The following is a 20,036-nucleotide window of genomic DNA, read 5'->3' on the forward strand; positions in this document are numbered from 1 at the left end:
TCCTCGGGCCGGAGAGAGGCCCTACACCAGTGGGCAGGCAGAATGAGTAGCTGGGTGGGGGCAGATGGGTGATCTCTAAGCTGTCCTTGCTGTCCTTGTGGTCACTGCCTGGACCTGGTGCCCTGGTTGCCTTCCTGTGCCCAGAAGGGAAGGGGCTGTTGCCCCCTAGCCACGTTCCCTCTCCTCCTCTCCCTCTCGTGGATTCTCCCATCATCCATCTGGTCTTCCTCTTAAGGCAGTTGAAGATGGTCCCTTGCAGTTTCCTAAGTTAGGTTAGTGATGTGAAATGCTCCTGCCCCTGGCCCTACCTCCTTCCCTGTCCCCATCCATGCAGAAGGCAATTGCTGGTTTTCGTCCACAATTCTTTTCCAGGCAGGTTTTGTTTACTCCCCAAATCCTTGAGCCAGAGGTGGGGGTGCCTACACTCCCAAACCCTGAGTGTCCAGCCTTCCCCTGCTGAGTTTGTAATCTCTTGTGCTGTGCCTAGTGGCCCCTGGGCTAGGGAGGACACTGCCCCTGTCTGGGTTTTTATAAATGCCTTCCTCAAGTTCAAACCTCCAGCTTGTGAATCAACTGTCACTTTTTTGACTTGGTAAGCAAGTATTAAGCTTTGGGGTGGTGGGGAGGTCTGTAATGGGAAACAACTTCTCGTCTTTTTTTTTCCCCTCTCAGTGTTGTAAATTACTTTTAATGGCCAAACTCCAGCTGTGTACTTTTTTTTTCCTAACTGCTAAAACCATTTTCTTCCACCTGGTTTTACTGTAACATTTGGAAAAGGAATATATGTCGTCCCTTTACAAAAAAAAGTTCAAAACATTAGTAATAAAAATGCTAGTCAAATTAGGGAAGAGAATTGATCTAAACATAAATCATTTTAACAAGAAACTAGAAAATATAAAAGACCCAATCAAAAATAGATAATTCAATATATGAAATAAAAAAACACTCTAGAAGCTATGAATATCAGACTAAATGACACAGAAAAACACATAAGTGATTTGGAAGATAAAATAATGAAAATCACCCAATCAGAATAGCAGACAGAAAAACAAATGAAGGAGAAAAAAAATGAAAGTAACATATGAGATCTCTGGAATAATATTAAACCCACCAACATTCACACTATAGGGGTTCCAGAATAAGAGAGAGAAGGGTATAGAAAATGTATTTGAAGACATTATGGCTGAAAACTTCCTAAAACTAAAGAAGGAAACATATATCTAGTTACAGGAGGCACAGAGGGTCCCAAACAAGATGATACCAAATAGACCCACATCAAGACATACCATAATTAAAATGGCAAAAATTAAAGATAAAGAGAATTCTAAAGGGAGCAAGAGAAAACCAAAGAGTCATGTACAAGGGAATTTCCATAAGGTTATCAGCTGATTTCTCTGCAGACACTTTGCAGTCCAGAAGGGAGTGGCATGATATATTCAAACTCCTGAAAGGGAAAAACCTGCAACCTAGCATACTCTACCCAGCAAGATTATCCTTTAGAATAGAAGGAGAGATAAAGAACTTCTCAGACAAGCAAAAACTAAAAGAATTCAGCAATACTAAACCTACCCTAAAAGAAACCTTGAAGGATCTTCTCTAAATGGAAAAGAAGAATCTAGAGGAAAGGGTAAATCTCATTAGGAAAGGCAGATATATAGCAAGAATTGAAGATTATTTGAATAAGCCAGTATGTAGATTATAACACAAAAAATTGTAAAAGCAACTATAACTACAACAAACTGTTAAAGGGATAAGCATGAAGATGACATTTAAAAAAACAAAATGTGGGGAAGGAGAGTAAAAAATGTAGATGTTTTAGAATGTGTTTGAACTTAAATGACCATAAGTTTAAATCAAATAGATATAATGATGGGTCAACATATATGAACCCCATGGTAACCACAAATGAAAAACCTACAATGGATACACAAAAAACAAAAAAACAAAAGGAACAGAAGCATACTACTAAAGAAATTTATCAAACCACAAGGGAAAAAACAAAAAGAAGATGAACAGAAAAGGACTACAAAAACAAGTGGAAAACAAATAATAAAATGGCAATAAGTACATTCCTATCAACAATTACTTTAAATATCAACAGACTAAATGCTCCAATCAAAAGACATATGGTGGGCTTCCCTGGTGGCACAGTGGTTGACAGTCCACCTGCCGATGCAGGGGACACGAGTTCGTGCCCCGGTCCAGGCAGATCCCACATGCCACAGAGCAGCTAGGCCCGTGAGCCATGGCCACTGAGCCTGTGCATCCAGAGCCTGTGCTCCGCAATGGGAGAGGCCACAACAGTGTGAGGCCTGCGTACCGCAAAAAAAAAAAAAAAATAGACATATGGTGGCTGACTAGATTAAAAAAAAAAAGACCCTTCAACATGTTGCCTACAAGAGACTTACTTCAGGGCTAAAGACACACATAGACTGAAAGTGAGGGGATGGAAAAAGATATTTCACATGAATGGAAATGACAAGAAAGCAGGGGTAGCAATACTCATATCAGAAATAATAGACTTTAAAACGAAGGCTATAACAAAAGACAAAGAAGAGCATTATATAATGATAAAGGGATCAATACAAGAAGAGGACATTACACTTCTTAACATATATGCACCCAATATAGGAGCACCTAAAGCAAATATTAACAGACGTAAAGGGAGAAACTGACAATAATACAATAATAGTAGGGGACTTTAACACTCCACTTAGAGCAATGGACAGGTCATCCAGACAGAACATCAATAAGGCAACAGCACTTAAATGACACAACAGACCAGTTGGCAGGGAGATCAGCTCGGTGCTTTGTGACCACCTAGAGGGGTGGGATAGGGAGGGTGGGAAGGAGGGAGACACAAGAGGGAAGAGATATGGGGATATATGTATATGTGTGACTGTATCACTTTGTTATAAAGCAGAAACTAACACACCACTGTAAAGCAATTACACTCCAATAAAGATGTTAAAAAAAAAAATGGAGGGGTACTTAAGCAAAATAAAAACCATTCCAAAAAAAAAAAAAAAAAAAAAAAAAAGACCAGTTGGATTGAATAGATTTATCTACAAGACATTTCATCCCCAAACAGCAGAACACACAATCTTTTCAACTGCACATGCAATGTTCTCCAAGATAGACCACATACTATCCTGAAGAACATACTGGGATACTAGGGCACGAAACAAGCCTCAACAAATTTAAGAGGATAGAAATTATATCAAGCATTTTTTCTGACTATAATGGTATGAAACTAGAAATCAACTACATAAAGAAAAATGGAAAAAGAACAAACACGTGGGGACTAAACTACATGCTACTAAAAAAACAATGGGTCAATGAAATCAAAGAGGAAATCAGAAAATACCCCAAGACAAATGAAAATGGAAACACAGCTTTCCAAAATCTATGGGATGCAACAAAAGCAGTTCTAAGAGGAAAGTTTATAGCAATACAGGTCTTCCTAAATAAACAAGAAAAATCTCAAATAATCAACCTAAACTACCATCTAAAAGAATTAGAAAAATAAAAAACAAAGCCCAAAGTCAGCAAAAGGAAGGAAATAATAAAGATCAGAGAGGAAATAAATAAACAGAGATAGAAAACAACAGAAAATATCAGTGAAACCAAGAGCTGGGTTTTTGAAAAGATAAACAGAATTGAAAAACCTTTAGCCAGGCTCACCAGGAAGAAAAGAGGACTCAAACAGAATAAGAAGAGAAATTACAACCGACACTACAGAGATATAAAAAATCATAACAGAATACTACAAACAGTTACATGCCAACAAATGGGACAACCTAGAAGAAATGGACAAATTTCTAGAAACATATGGCTTGCCAAGACTGAATCAAGAGGAAACAGACAATTTGAAAATACTGATCACTAGAAGTGAAATTGAATTGGTAATTCAAAAACTCCCAGCAAACAAAATTCCAGGATGGGACAGCATCACAGATAATTCCACCAAAATATAAAGAAGAACTAATACATATCCTTCTCAAACTATTCCAAAAAAATTGAAGAGTATGGAACACACCCAAATTCATTCCATGAGGCCACTATTACCCTGATACCAAAACCAAACACACTACAAAAAAAGAAAATTACTGGCTAATATCTTTGATGAATATAGATGCAAAAATCCTCAACTAAATGTTAGCAAACTGAATCAAACAATACATAAAAAGGATCATACACCATGATCAAGTTAGATTTATTCCAGGGTCAATATTCCCAAATCAATCAACATGATATACCACAATAACAAAAGGAAGGATAAAAATCACATGATCATCTCAATAGACAAGAAAAAGCATTTGATAAAACCCAACATCCATTCATGAGAAAAACTCTCATCAAAGTGGGTATAACAGGAGCATATCTCAAAATAATAAAGGCTATTTATAACAAAGCCACAACCAACATCATACATAATGATGAAAACTAAACTTCCCACTAAACTCAGGAACAAGACAAGGATGCCCACTCTCACCACTTCTTTTTAACATAGAATTGGAAGTCCTAGCCACAACAATAAGACATGAAAAAGAAATAAAAGGTATCCAAATTGGAAGGGAAAAAAGTAAAGCTGTCACTATTTGCAGATGACATGATACTCTGTATAGAAAACCCTAAAGCTTCCACCCAAAAACCATTAGAACTAATAAATGAATTCAGCAAGGTCACAGGATACAAGATTAATGTACAAAAATCTGTTACATTTCTATACACTAATAACAAAATATCAGAAAGTAAAAAAAAAAATCTCATTTAAAATCTCACCAAAGAGAATAAAATACCTAGGAATAAACTTAACCAAGGAGGTGAAAGACCTATACTCTGAAAAGTTTTGATGAAGGAAATTGAAGATGATATAAAGAGGAAAGATATCCCATGCTCTTGGATTGGAAGAATACTGTTAAAATGGCCATTCTGCCCAAAGCAATCTACAGATTTAATGGAATCCCTATCAAAATACCCATGACATTTTTCACAGAAGTAGAACAAATAATCCTAAAATTCGTATGAAACCACAAAAGACGCTGAAAATAATCTTGAGGAAAAAGAACAAAGCTGGAGGCATAACCCTCCCAGATTTCAGACTATACCACATAGCTACAGTAATCAAAAAAGTATGGTACTGGCACAAAAACAGACCTGTGAATCAATGGAACAGTATAAAGCCCAGAAATAAACCCATGCACCTATAGTCAATTAATCTACAACAAAGAAGGCAAGAATATACAGTGGAGGAAAGACAACCTCTTCAACAAGTGGTGCTGGGAAAACTGGACAGCCACCAATAAGATTAGAGTATCCCCTCACACCAAATAAAACAATAAACTCAAAATGGTTTAAAAACCTAAATGTAAGAATGAAAACCAAAAAAATCCTAGAAGAGAACAGAGGCAGAACACTCTTTGCCATATAAATTATAGCAAAAACAAATGAGACCTAATTAAATTTAAAAGCTTTTGCACAGCAAAGGACACAACAAAAAAACAACCTATGGAATGGGAGAAAATATTTGCAAATGATGTGACTGACAAGGGATTAATATCCAAAATATGTAAACAGAGAATACAATTCAATATCAGAAAAACAAACACCCAATCAAAAAACAGAAAGATCTGAATATTTTTCCAAAAAAGACATACAGATGGCTAACCGGCACAAGAAAAGATGTTCAACACCACTAATTACTAGAGAAATGCAAATCAAAACCACAATGAGGTATCACCTCACACCTGTCAGAATGGCTATCATCAAAAAGTCTACAAACAATAAATGTTGGAGAGTATGTGGAGAAAAGGGAACCCTTTTACACTGTTGGTAGGAATGTAAATTGGTGCAGCCACTATGGAAAACAGTATTAAGGTTCCTCAAAAAACTAAAAATGGAGGCAGAGTCAAGATGGCAGTGTGGGAAGACACAGAGTTAGCGTCTCCCCACAACTAGGACGCCTGCCGGCCGTTGGTGAGGGACTCTGATGCCCAAGGAGGTGGGAGGAACCCCAAAGTGAACAAGTAGGATGTAGGGGGACTGAGGGGGGAGGAAAAGTGGAGGCCAGACAGGATTGGCGTCCCTGAGGCTAGGGAGATGAGAAGAGGCAGGTGGAAGGAATTCTCCGGGAAGAGTGGGAGAGGAGCGAAGGCAATTGCCCCACCCATTCGGGCCCGGGGAGCCTGCGGAGCTCCCAGGTCGATCCCCGGCCCTCCAAGGCCCCCTCCAGGCCGTGTGGGTACTTGAGGGCATAGGATGGAGGTCAGGGTGATCAGGAGAGTCAGGCAGGAAGAGCCATCCAGAGGAACAGGAGAGGAGGGAGGGAAACTGCCCTGCCCACTTGGGCACAGGGAGCCTGCTGAGATCCCAGGCCAGTCCCCTGCCCTCCAAGCCCTCCCCCTCCCCCCTGGCTGCACTGGTCCTGGGGGCATAGGAGGGAGGCCTGGGAGATCAGCAGAGGGAGCCGGGAGGGGCCCTCCCAGACCAGAGGAGCAGGAGAGGAGGGCGTATGCCCTGCCCACTCAAGCCCAGGAAGCCTACTGGGCCCCAAGTGAGGTCCCCTGCTCTCCAAGACCAGGGCTGGGGGTCACGCCTGGGCACCTTCTGTTCCTTGAGCTTAAGCCCAAACCCCCACAGTCCCCAGGGCCTTTTGCAGCCATGTGGGTCCTGAGCATTGGCCCTGCCCACAGCCCAAACTCGACCTTGCTTAGGCCCCACCCTCCACAGCCAAGGCCTTTTCCCCTTGTTTTGTTTTTCTTTTCTTTTCCCTCCTCCTCTTTTTTCCTATTGTGGTACTGATGTACCTTCCAGTTGTTGATTCGTCTATATTTTTATTTTTACATTCTTTCTAACATATCTGATAGTTTCCTAGTCTAATTTTATTTTTTACTTTGATATTGTTTCTTTTTTTGCCACCCCACGCAGCTTGCAGGATCTTGGTTATCGAGCCCACGGTTGGGCCAAAGCTCCGGCAGTGGGAGCTCCGAGTCCAAACCACTGGACTAACAGAGAACCTCAGACCCAAGGGAATACTCATCAGAGTGAGGTCTCCTGGAGTTTGGAGTTCCTCATCTCAGCACCAAGACCCAGCTCTACCCAATAGCCTACAAACTCCAGTGTTGGAAGCCTCAGGCTAAACAACCAGTAAGACAGGAACACAATCCCACTCATTAAAAAAAAAAAAATTAGACGGCAAAAGAATGTCACAGATTAAGGAGCAGGTAAAAACCTCCAAGACCAAATAAATGAAGAGGAAATAGGCAGTCTACCTGAAAAAGGATTCAGAGTAATGATAGTAAAGATGATCCAGAATCTAGGAAATAGAATGGAAGCACAGACTGAGAAAATACAAGAAATGTTTAACAAAGATGTAGAAGAAATAAAGAACAAACAAACACAGGTGAACAACACAATAACTGAAATGAAAAATACACTAGAAGGATTCAATAACAGAAAAACTGAGGCAGAAGAACAAATAACTGAGCTGGAACACAAAATGATGGAAATAACTGCTGAGGAGCAGAATAAAGAAAAAAGAATGAAATGAATTGAAGATAGTCTCAGAGACTTCTGGGACAACACTAATTGCACCAACATTCGAATTATAGGGGTCCCAGAAGAAGAAGAGAAAAAGAAACAGTCTGAGAAAATATTTGAAGAGATTATAGTTGAAAACTTCCCTGACACGGGAAAGGAAATAGTCACCCAAGTCCAGGAAGCACAGAGAGTCTCATACAGGATAAACCTAGGAAAAACACACCAACACACATATTAATCAAACTAACAAAAATTAAATTCAAAGAAAAAATATTAAAAGCAGCAAGGGAAAAACAAAAAATAACACACAAAGGAATTCCCATAAGGTTATCAGCTGAGTTTTCAGCAGAAACTCTGCAAGCCAGAAGGGAGTGGCAGGATATACTTAAACTGATGAAAGAGAAAAACCTACAACCAAGATTACCCAGCAAGGATCTCATTCAGATTCAATGGAGAAGTCAAAAGCTTTTCAGACAAACAAAAGCTAAGAGAATTCAGCACCACCAAACCAGCTCTACAACAATGCTAAAGAAACTTCTCTAAGTGGGAAACACAAGAGAAGAAAAAGACCCACAAAAACAAACCCCCCAAAACTAAGAAAATGGTAATAGGAACATACATATCGATAATAACCTGAATGTAAATGGATTAAATGTCCCACCAAAAGACACAGGCTCACTGAATGGATACAAAAACAAGACCCTTATACATGCTGTCTACAAGAGACCCACTTCAGACCTAGGGACACATACAGACTGAAAGTGAAGGGATGGAAAAAGATATTCCATGCAAATGGAAATCAAAAGAAAGCTGGAGGCTTTCCCTGGTGGCACAGTGGTTGAGAAGCTGCCTGCCAATGCAGGGGAAACGGGTTCGAGCCCTGGTCTGGGAAGATCCCACATGCCGCAGAGTGGCTGGGCCCGTGAGCCACAACTACTGAGCCTGCACACCTGGAGCCTGTGCTTTGCAACAAGAGAGGCCACGATAGTGAGAGGCCTGTGCACCGTGATGAAGAGTGACCCCCGCTTGCCACAACTAGAGAAAGCCCTCGCACAGAAACGAAGACCCAACACAGCCATAAATAAATAAATAAATAAATATTTTAAAAAAGAAAGCTGGAGTAGCAATACTCATATCAGATAAAATAGACTTTAAAATAAAGCCTGTTACAAGAGATAAGGAGGGACACTACATAATGATCAAAGGATCAGTCCAAGAATAAGATGTAACATTAATAAATGTTCATGCACCCAACATAGAAGCACCTCAATACGTAAGGCAAATGCTAACGACCAAGAAAGGAGAAATCAACAATAACACAATAATAGTAGGGGACTTTAACACCCCACCTACACCAACAGACAGATCATCCAAACAGAAAATAAATAAGGAAACACAAGCTTTAAATGACACAATAGACCAGATAGATCTAATTGATATTTATAGAACATTCCACTCAAAAGTGGCAGAATACACTCTCTTCTCAAGTGCACGTGGAACATTCTCCAAGATAGATCACATCTTGGGTCACAAGTCAAGCCTCAGAAAATTTAAGAAAACTGAAATCGTATCAAGCATCTTCTCTGACCACAACGCTACGAGACTGGAAATCAATTACATGAAAAAAACTGTAAAAAACACAAATACATGGAGGCTAAACAGTGTGCTACTAAATAACCAAGAGATCACTGAAGAAATCAAAGAAGAAATTAAAAAATACACAGAAACAAATGATGATGAAAACACGACAACCCAAAACCTGTGGGACATAGCAAAAGCAGTTCTAAGAGGGAAGTTTATAGCAATTCAATCTCACCTCAAGAAACAAGAAAAATCTCAAATAAACAATCTAACCCTACACTTAAAACAACTAGAGAAAGAAGAACAAAGAAAACCCAAAGTCAGTAGAAGGAAACAAATCATAAAGATCAGAAATAGGGGCTTCCCTGGTGGCGCAGTGGTTGAGAGTCTGCCTGCCGATGCAGGGGACACGGGTTCGTGCCCCGGTCCAGGAAGATCCCACATGCCACGGAGCGGCTGGGCCTGTGCGTCCGGAGCCTGTGCTCCGCAACGGGAGAGGTCACAGCAGTGAGAGGCCCGCGTACTGCAAAAAAAAAAAAAAAAAAGATCAGAAATAAACAAAACAGAAACGAAGACTACAAAAGCAAAGATCAATAAAACTAAAAGCTGGTTCTTTGAGAAGATAAACAAAATTGATAAACCCTTAGCCAGACTCATCAAGAAAAAAAGGGAGAGGACTCAAATCAATAAAATTAGAAATGAAAAAGGAGAAATCACAAATGACACTGCAGAAATACAAAGGATTTTAAGAGACTACTATGCACAACTATATTCCAATAAAATGGACAACCACAAAGAAATGGACAAACTCTTGGAAAGGTACAATTTTCCAAGATTGAACCAGGAAGAATTAGAAAATATAAGCAGACCTATCACAAGTAATGAAATTGAAAGTGTAATTAAAAATGTTCCAACAAACAAAAGTCCAGGACCAGATGGCTTCACAGGCGAATTCTATCAAACATTTAGAGAAGAGATAACACCAATCTTTCTCAAACTCTTCCAAAAAATTGCAGAGGAAGGAACACTCCCAAATTCATTCTACGAAGCTACCATCACCCTGATACCAAAACCAGAAAAAGATATCCCAAAAAAAGAAAAGTATAGACCAATATCACTGATGTATATAGATGCAAAAATCCTCAACAAAATACTAGCAAACAAATTCCAACAGCACATTAAAAGGATCATACACCATGATCAAGTGGGATGTATCCCAGGGATGCAAGGATTCTTCAATACACGCAAATCGATCAATGTGACAGACCATATTAACAAACTGAAGAATAAAAACCGTATGATCATCTCAATAGATGCAGAAAAATCTTTTGACAAAATTCAACACCCATTTACGATAAAAACTCTCCAGAAAACGGGCATGGGGGAACCTACCTCAACATAATAAAGGCCATGTATGACAAACCCACAGCAAGCATCACACTCAATGGTGAAAAACTGAAAGCATTTCCACTAAGATCAGAAATAAGACTATTACCACTCTTATTCAACATAATTTTGGAAGTCCTAGCCACAGCAATGAGAGAACAAAAAGAAATAAAAGGAATACAAATTGGAAAAGGAGTAAAACTGTTTGCAGATGACATGATACTATACATAGAAAATCCTAAGGATGCCACCTTAGGATTGCACAGAAATCCTGTGCAACGCACAGAATCTCTGGCATTCCTATACACCAACAATGAAAAATCAGAAAGAGAAAGTAAGGAAACACTCGCATTTACCACTACAACAAAAAGAATAAAATACCTAGGAATAAACCTGCCTAAGGAGGGAAAAGACTTGTACTCAGAAAACTATAAAACACTGGTGAAAGAAATCAAAGATGACATAAACAGATGGAGAAATATACCATGTTCTTGGATTGGAAGAATCAATACTGTGAAAATGACTATACTACCCAAAGCAATCTACAGATTCAATGCAATCCTTATCAAATTACCAATGGCATTCTTCACAGAATTAGAAAAAAAAATCTTACAATTCATATGGAAACATAAAAGACCCCCAATAGCCAAAGCAATCTTGAGAAAGAAAAACGGAGCTGGAGGAATCAGGCTCGCCTACTTCAAACTATACCACAAAGCTACAGTAATCAAGAAAGTATGGTACTGGCACAAAAACAGAATATAGATCAATGGTACAGGATAGAATGCCCAGAGATAAACCCACACACATGTGGGCACCTAATTTATGACAAAGGAGGCAAGAACATACAATGGAGAAAGACAGCCTCTTCAATAAATGGTACTGGGAAAACTGGACAGTTCCATGTAAAAGAATGAAATGAGAACACTACCGAACACCATATACAAAAATAAACTCCAAATGGAATAAAGACTTAAATGTAAGATCAGACACTATAAAACTCTTGGAGGAAAACATAGGATAAACACTCTTTGACATAAACCACAGCAAGACCTTTTTTGACCCACCTCCTAAAGTAACAGAAATATAAACAAAAATAAACAAATGGGACTTAATTAAACTTGAAAGCTTTTGCACAGCAAAGGAAACCAAAGACAAGACAAAAAGACAACCCTCAGAATGGGAGAAAATATTTGCAAATGAAACAACAAACAAAAGGTTAATCTCTAAAATACACAAAAAGCTCATGGAGCTCAATATCAAAAAAAACCAAACAATCCAGTTAAAACATGGGCAGAAGACCTAAATAGACATCTCTTCAAGAAGACATACAGATGGCCAAGAGGCACATGAAAAGTTGCTCAGCATCACTAATTATTAGAGAAATACAAATCAAAACTGCGATGACCCCACGCCAGTCAGAATGGCCATTATCAAAAAATCTAGAAACAATAAATGCTGGAAAGGGTGTGGTGAAAAGGGAACCCTCCTGCACTGTTGGTGGGAATGTAAATTGATATAACCACTATGGAGAACAGTATGAAGGTTCCTTAAAAAACTAAAAATAGAACTACCATATGACCCAGCAATCCCACTACTGGGCATATATCCTGAGAAAACCATAATTCAAAAAGAGACATGTACCACAATGCTCATTGTAGCTCTATTTACAATAGCCAGGACATGGAAGCAACCTAAATGTCCATCGACAGATGAATGGATAAATAAGATGTGGCACATATATACAATGGAATATTACTCAGCCATAAAAAGAAACAAAATTGAGGGCTTTCCTGGTGGTGCAGTGGTTGAGAGTCCACCTGCCGATGCAGGGGACACGGATTCGTGCCCCGGTCCAGGAAGATCCCACATGCCGCGGAGCGGCTGGGCCTGTGAGCCATGGCCGCTGAGCCTGCACGTCTGGAGCCTGTGCTCCGCAACGGGAGAGGCCACAACAGTGAAAGGCCCGCATACTGCAAAAAAAAAAAGAAACAAAATTGAGTTATTTGTAGTGAGGTGGATGTACCTACAGTCTGTCATATAGTGTGAAGTAAGAAAGAAAAAACAAATATCGTATGCTAACACATATACATGGAATCTAAAATAAAAAATGGTCTGATGAACCTAGCTGCAGGGTAGGAATAAAGAGGCAGACACAGAGAATGGACTTGAGGACATGGGGTAGGAGGGCGAAGCTGAGGTGAAGTGAGAGTAGCATCGACATATATACACTACTGAATGTAAAATAGTTGGCTGGTGGGAAGCAGCAGCATGGCACAGGGAGATGGGTTCAGTGCTTTGTGATGACCTAGAGGGGTGCGATAGGGAGGATGGGAGGGATGCTCACGAGGGAGGGGATATGGGGACATGTGTATGCATATGGTTGATTTGCTTTGTTGGGCAACAGAAAGTAACACAGTATTGTGAAGCAATTATACTCCAATAAAGACCTATTGAAAAAATTTTTAAAACTAAAAATGGAACTACCATATGATCCAGCAATTTCACTCCTGGGCATTTACCCAGAAAAAAACAAAAATGCTAATTCAAAAAGATATATGCACCCTAATGTTCATAACAATACTATTTACAATAGCCAAGACATAGAAGCAACCCAAGAGCCCATCAACAGATGACTGGATTGAGAAGATGTGCTATACACACACATACATACACACACACACACACACACACACACACACACACACACACACAATGGAATACTACTCAGCCATAAAAAAGAATGAAATTTTGCCATTTGTGGAAATGTGGATGGACCTAGAGAATACTATGCTTAGTGAAATAAGTCAGAGAAAGACAAATACTGTCTGATATCATTTACATGTGGAATCTAAAACCTAATACAAATGAATATATATGCAAAACAGAAACAGACTCACAGATATAGAAAACAAACTTGTGGTTACCAAAGGGGAGAGGTAAGGGGAGAAGGACAAATTAGGGGTATGGGTTAACAGACACAAACTACTATGTATAAAATAGGTAATAAGAATTTACTCTATAACACAGGGATTTATAGCCATTATCTTGTAATAACCTATAATGGACTATAATCTGCAAAAATACTGGATCACTATGCTGTACACCTGAAACTAATAAAATATTGTAAATCAACTATAATTTTTTAAAGTTACTAAAATAATAAATACATACATACATTAAAGACAGTAGGCTCAACTGAATAAATAGCTTCATGGAAAACTCACTACATTGTCCTTATTTTCCTCATCGGGATATAAACTGGCTCCAGTCCTGGACCAGCATTTACTACCCAGGGCACATCACCTCTTGTAAGTGACCTAGTTTCTTTCAGTTCTTTGGTTCTTTACAGCTTGAGGGGTAATCATAATCTCTACCTTGAGGTTTTGAAAGGGATGTTATATACTTGTACTTTTCAGCTCATCTTAGCAGATAACTGTTACCTTTTATGGTGATCTTAGGGGAGCCACTAAAATTCAGAGATCATTTCATTAAACACAGGTATCTGAAAGTCCCCATCTCAGAATCAAACATCAATGTGAATAGTTAATTTGCTCCTGTGTACCTCCCTTCCTTTGTACTGCCCATTATTTGTGGGGCAGTTATTCCATTTACATTATAAATTTTTAGTATCGAATTTATTTTTCACTCTCCTTGAAGTTGGAAAAGTCATGTAGTTCTTTTAAATTCCAAATAATAGAATTTGCTTCCCCATAATGGCCAGAAGTGAATGTTGTGTACTTTGCCCCAGTCATATAACCTTGCACTCATTCACAGGAAAAAAGGTTAGAAAAATAGACAGTTGCACTCTAAAAAAATGAAAACAAGTGGCTCTGCAATTTCAAGGAAATTTTAACATACATTATATCATTTTTACCCCGCAGAAGCCCTATGAAGGAGGAAGAAACTGATCTCTCATGTAACAAATGCAGGGCTGAGACATCAGGAGATAAAGTGACTCTAAGGTCTCATAGCTAGCTGGTGGGTGAAAGGAGGCCAAGACTAAACCCCTCTCTGTTTCAATCACACTCTTTCAATTACATTTATACCCTTATTGTCTTCATTCATTTAACAAACATTACTGAGCATCTTCTCAATAAGAAGGCAGGGGGTGAGTCGAGCTGAAGATACAAATGTCAGTATACCACATAATTCCTGTGTTTCAGGGAGCTTACAGTCTTTTGGGAGTGGAGGCAAGTGTACAAATAAGTTTAGAACTAGGCAGAATATACATGCTGTTCAAAAGCTTTATTTATTGAACCACTGGGATCCAAAGAAGGTGCAACTCATGTGCAATTGGTTCAGCCCTACTGCCTCACACTCACACGTGTTTCTCTGCTTTTTCTGAGTGAGATTTGCAGTGTTTCTCACAACGAAAGATAAGGATCACCTGCACCAGAATCACCTGGAGTGGTTATTACATACAGATTCCTGGGCTCCACCTCAGACCTACCAAAATATATATGTCTTGGAACCCAGGAATTTTTTTAAAATATGGAATGCTTCAGAGATTGGTTCAAGATGGCAGAGTAGAAGGACGTGCACTCATTCCCTCTTGTGAGAGCACCAGAATCACAACTAACTGCTGAACAGTCATCAACAGGAAGACACTGGAACTCACCAAAAAAGATACCCCACGTCCAAAGACAAAGGAGAAGCCACAATGAGATGGTAGGAGGGGCGCAATCACAATAAAATCAAATCTCGTAACTGCCGGGTGGGTGACTCACAAACTGGAGAACAATTATACCACAGAAGTCCACCCACTGGAGTGAAGGTTTTGAGCCCCATATCAGACTTCCCAAGCTGAGGGTCTGGCAACAGGAGGAGGAATTCCCAGAGAATGAGACTTTGAAGGCTAGTGGGATTTGATTGCACGACTCTGACAGGACTGGGGGATACAGAGACTCCACTCTTGGAGAGCACACACAAAGTAGTGTGTGCATCAGGACCCAGGGGAAGGAGAAGTGATCCCACAGGAGACTGAACCAGACCTACCTGCTAGTGTTGGAGGGTCTCCTGCAGAGGCAGGGGGTGGCTGTGGCTCACTGCAGGGCAAGGACACTGGCGTGAGCACTCCCAGAGTCTGCCATTAGCCCCACCAAAGAGCCAGGTAGGCTCCAGTGCTGGGTCACTTCAGGCCAAACAACCAACAGGGAAGGAACCCAGCCCCACCCATCAGCAAACAAGCTGATTAAGCTTCTACTGAGCTCTGCCCACCTGAGCAACACCCAGCTCTACCCATCACCAGTCCCTCCCATCAGGAAGCTTGCACAAGTAACTCACCCATCAGACAGTAGACAGCAGAAGCAACAAGAATTACAATTCTGCAGCCTGCGGAATTAAAACCACAATCACAGAAAGATAGACAAAATGAAAAGGCAGAGGACTATGTACCAGATGAAGGAACAAGATAAAACCCCAGAAAAACAATTAAGGGAAGTGGAGATAGGAAACCTTCCAGAAAAAGAATTCAGAATAATGACAGCAAAGATGACCCAGGACCTCGGAAAAAGAATGGAGGCAAAGACTAAGAAGATGCAAGAAATGTTTAACAAAGACCTAGAAGAATTAAAGAACAAACACCTAGAAGAATTAAAGAACAAACAAACAGAGATGAATACAATAACTGAAATGAAAAATACACTAGAAGGAATCAATAGCAGAATAACTGAGGTAGAAGAACAGATAAGTGACCTGGAAGACAGGATGGTGGAATTCACTGCCACAGAACAGAGTAAAGAAAAAAGAATGAAAAGAAATGAAAACAGCCTAAGAGACCTCTGGGACGATATTAAAGGCACCTCTAAACACATTCACATTATAGAGGTCTCAGAAGGAGAAGAGAGAGAGAAAGGACCCGAGAAAATATGTGAAGAAATTATAGTCGAAAATTTCCCTAACATGGGAAAGGAAAGAGCCACCCAAGTCCAGGAAGCACAGAGAGTCCCATGCAGGATAAACCCAAGGAGAAACATGCCGAGACATAAAGTAAGCAAATTGACAAAAATTAAAGACAAAGAAAAATTATTGAAAGCAACAGGGGAAAATGACAAATAACATACAAGGGAACTCCCATAAGGTTAACAGCTATTTCTCAACAGAAGCTCTACAAGCCAGAAGGGAGTGGCACAATATATTTAAAGTGATCAAAGGGAAAAACCTACAACCAAGATTACTCTACCCGGCAAGGATCTCATTTAGGATCTCATTTAGATTCGACAGAGAAATCAAAAGCTTTACAGACAAGCAAAAGCTAAGAGAATTCACCCCCACCAAACCAGCTCTACAACAAATGCTAAGGAACTTAAGTGGGAAACACAAGAGAAAAAAAGGACTAACGAAAACAAACCCATAACAATTAAGACGATGGTAACAGGAACATACATATTGATAATCACCTTAAATGTGAATGGATTAAAGGCTCCAACCAAAAGACACAGGCTCGCTGAATGGATACAAAAACAAGACCCATATATAGGCTGTCTACAAGAGACCCACTTCAGACCTAGGGACACATACAGACTGAAAGAGAGGGGATGGAAAAAGATATTCCATGAAAATGGAAATCAAAAGAAAACTGGAGTAGCAATACTCGTATCAGATAAAATAGACTTTAAAATAAAGAATGTTACAAGAGACAAGGGAGGACACTACATAATGGTCAAGGGATCAACCCAAGAAGAAGATATAACAATTATAAATATATATGCACCCAACATAGGAGCACCTCAATCCATAAGGCAAATGCCAACAGCTATAAAAGAGGGAATCAACAGTCACACAATAATGATGTGGGGCTTTAACATGTCACATACACCAATGGACAGATCATCCAGACAGAAAATTAATAAGGAAACACAAGCTTTAAATGACACAATACACCAGAGAGATTTAATGGATATTTATAGGACACTCCATACAAAAACAGCAGATTACACTTTCTTCTCAAGTGCACACGGAACATTCTCCAGGACAGATCACATCTTTGGCCACAAATCAAGCCTCAGTGAATTTGAGAAAACTGAAAACATATCAAGCACCTTTTCTGACCCCAACACTATGAGACTAAAAATAAATTACAGGGAAAAAAACGTAAAAGACACAAACACATGGAGGCTAAACAATACGTTACTAAATAACCAAGAGATCACTGAAGAAATCAAAGAGGAAATCAAAAAATACCTAGACACAAATGACAGAAAAAACACGACAATCCAAAACTATGGGATGCACCAAAAGCAGTTCTAAGAGGGAAGTTTATAGCAATACAAGCCTACCTCAAGAAACAAGAAAAATCTCAAATAAACAATCTAACCTTACACCTAAAGGAACGAGAGAATGAAGAACAAAAAAACTCAAAGTTAGTAGAAGGAAAGAAATATAAAGATCAGAGCAGAAATAAATGAAATAGAAAGAAAGAAAACAATAGCAAAGATCAATAAAACTAAAAGCTGGGTCTTTGAGAAGATAAACAAAATTGATAAACTTTTAGCCAGACTCACCAAGAAAAAGAGGGAGAGGACTCAAATCAATAAAATTAGAAATGAAAAAGGAGAAGTTACAATAGACACCGCAGAAATATGAAGGATCATAAGAGACTACTAAAAGCAACACTCTGCCAATAAAATGGACAACCGGGAAGAAATGGACAAATTCTTGGAAAGGTAGAACCTTTCAAGACTGAACAGGAAAATTAGAAAATATGAAGAGACCAATCACAAGAAATGAAATTGAAACCACGATTAAAAATCCTCCAACAAACAAAAGTCCAGGACCAGATGGCTTCACAGGTGAATTCTATCAAACATTTAGAGAAGAGCTAACGCCCATCCTTCTCAAACTCTTCCAAAAAACTGCAGAGCAAGGAACACTCCCAAACTCATTCTACGAGGCCACCATCACCCTGATACCAAAACCAGAGAGAGATACTACAAAAAAAGAAAATTACAGACCAATATCACTGATGTATATAGATGCAAAAGTCCTCAAAATAATATTAGCAAACAGAATCCAACAGCACATTAAAAGGATCATACACCATGGTCAAGTGGGATGTATCCCAGGGATGCAACGATTCTTCAATATACGCAAATTAATCAATGGGGAAAACCATATTAACAAATTGAAGAATAAAAACCATATGATCATCTCAATAGATGCAGAAAAAGCTTTTGACAAAATTCAATGCCCATTTATGATAAAAACTTTCCAGAAAGTGGACATAGAGGGAACCTACCTCAACGTAATAAAGGCCATATATGACAAACCCACAGCAAACATCATTCTCAATGGTGAAAAACTGAAAGTATTTCCTCTAAGATCAGGAACAAGACAAGGATGTCCACTCTTGCCACTATTATTCAACATAGTTTTGGAAGTCCTAGCCACAGCAATCAGAGAAGAAAAAGAAATAAAAGGAAGACAAACTGGAAAAGGAGAAGTAGAACTGTCACTGTGTGCAGATGACATCATACTATACATAGAGAATCCTAAAGATGCCACCAGAAAACTACTAGAGCTCATCAATGAAACTGGTAAAGTTGCATGATATAAAATTAATGCACAGAAATCTCTTGCATTCCTGTACACTAACAACAAAAGATCAGAAAGAGAAATTAAGGAAACAATCCCATTTACCACTGCAACAAAAAGAATATAATACCTAGGAATAAACCTACCTAAGGAGGTAAAGACCTGTACTCAGAAAACTATAAGACACTGGTGAAAGAAATCAAAGATGACACAAACAGGTGGAGAGATATACCATGTTCTTGGATTGGAAGAATCAATATTGTGAAAATAACTATACTACCCAAAGCAATCTACAGATTCAATGCAATCCCTATCAAATTACCAGTGGCATTTTTTTTTTACAGAACTAGAACAAAAACTCTTAAATTTGTATGGAGCCACAAAAGACCCCAAATAGCCAAAGCAATCTTGAGGGAAAAAAAGGGAGCTGGAGGAATCAGACTTCCTAACTTCAGACTATACTACAAAGCTACAGTAATCAAGACAATATTGTACTGCCACAAAAACAGAAATATGTATCAATGGAACAGGATAGAAAGCCCAGAGATAAACCCACGCACCTATGCTCAACTAATCTATGACAAAGGAGGCAAGGATATATAATGGAGAAAAGACAGTCTCTTCAATAAGTGGTGCTGGGAAAACTGGACAGCTCCATGTAAAAGAATGAAATTAGAACACTGCCTAACAGCATACACAAAAATAAACTCAAAATGGATTCAAGATCTAAATGTAAGACTGGACACTATAAAACTCTTAGAGGAAAACACAGGAAGAACACTTTTCAACATAAACCACAGCAAGATCTTTTTTTGACCCACCTCCTAGAGTAATGGAAATAAAAACAAAAATAAACAAATGGGACCTAATGAAACTTAAAACCTTTTGCACAGCAAAGGAAACTATAAGCAAGATGAAAAGACAAGCTTCAGAATGGGAGAAAATATTTGCAAACAAATCAACGGACAAAGGATTAATCTCCAAAATATATA

The 20,036-nt window shown here is 39.0% G+C and overlaps 1 protein-coding gene and 1 pseudogene across 26 annotated transcripts in view; one reads left to right on the top strand and one right to left on the bottom strand.

Moving 5' to 3' along the window:
* LOC117313002 (MARCKS-related protein-like) overlaps positions 1–50 on the top strand; it is a 598-nt pseudogene extending 548 nt beyond the window's left edge.
* The window catches only part of LOC141279176 (uncharacterized), a 118,704-nt gene that overhangs the window by 54,742 nt on the left and 43,926 nt on the right, over positions 1–20,036 (bottom strand). For 7 of the 26 annotated variants that reach the window (XR_012333082.1, XR_012333093.1, XR_012333094.1 and 4 more), the window contains exons 1-2: positions 15,508–15,739; positions 1–12,482 (exon numbers count right to left, since the gene is read on the bottom strand). The exon at positions 1–12,482 is cut by the window's left edge. The exons of 5 other annotated variants lie outside the window; for them this stretch is intronic. The gene's annotated coding sequence lies outside the window, so the exon portion shown is untranslated. Of the gene's footprint in view, positions 12,483–15,507; positions 15,744–15,795; positions 16,612–20,036 lie in introns of those variants that run through there. 14 more of the 26 variants (XR_012333083.1, XR_012333088.1, XR_012333090.1 and 11 more) reach the window with 8 other exon arrangements.

Source organism: Tursiops truncatus, chromosome 7 (assembly GCF_011762595.2).
Source record: "Tursiops truncatus isolate mTurTru1 chromosome 7, mTurTru1.mat.Y, whole genome shotgun sequence".
NCBI lineage: Eukaryota > Metazoa > Chordata > Mammalia > Artiodactyla > Delphinidae > Tursiops > Tursiops truncatus.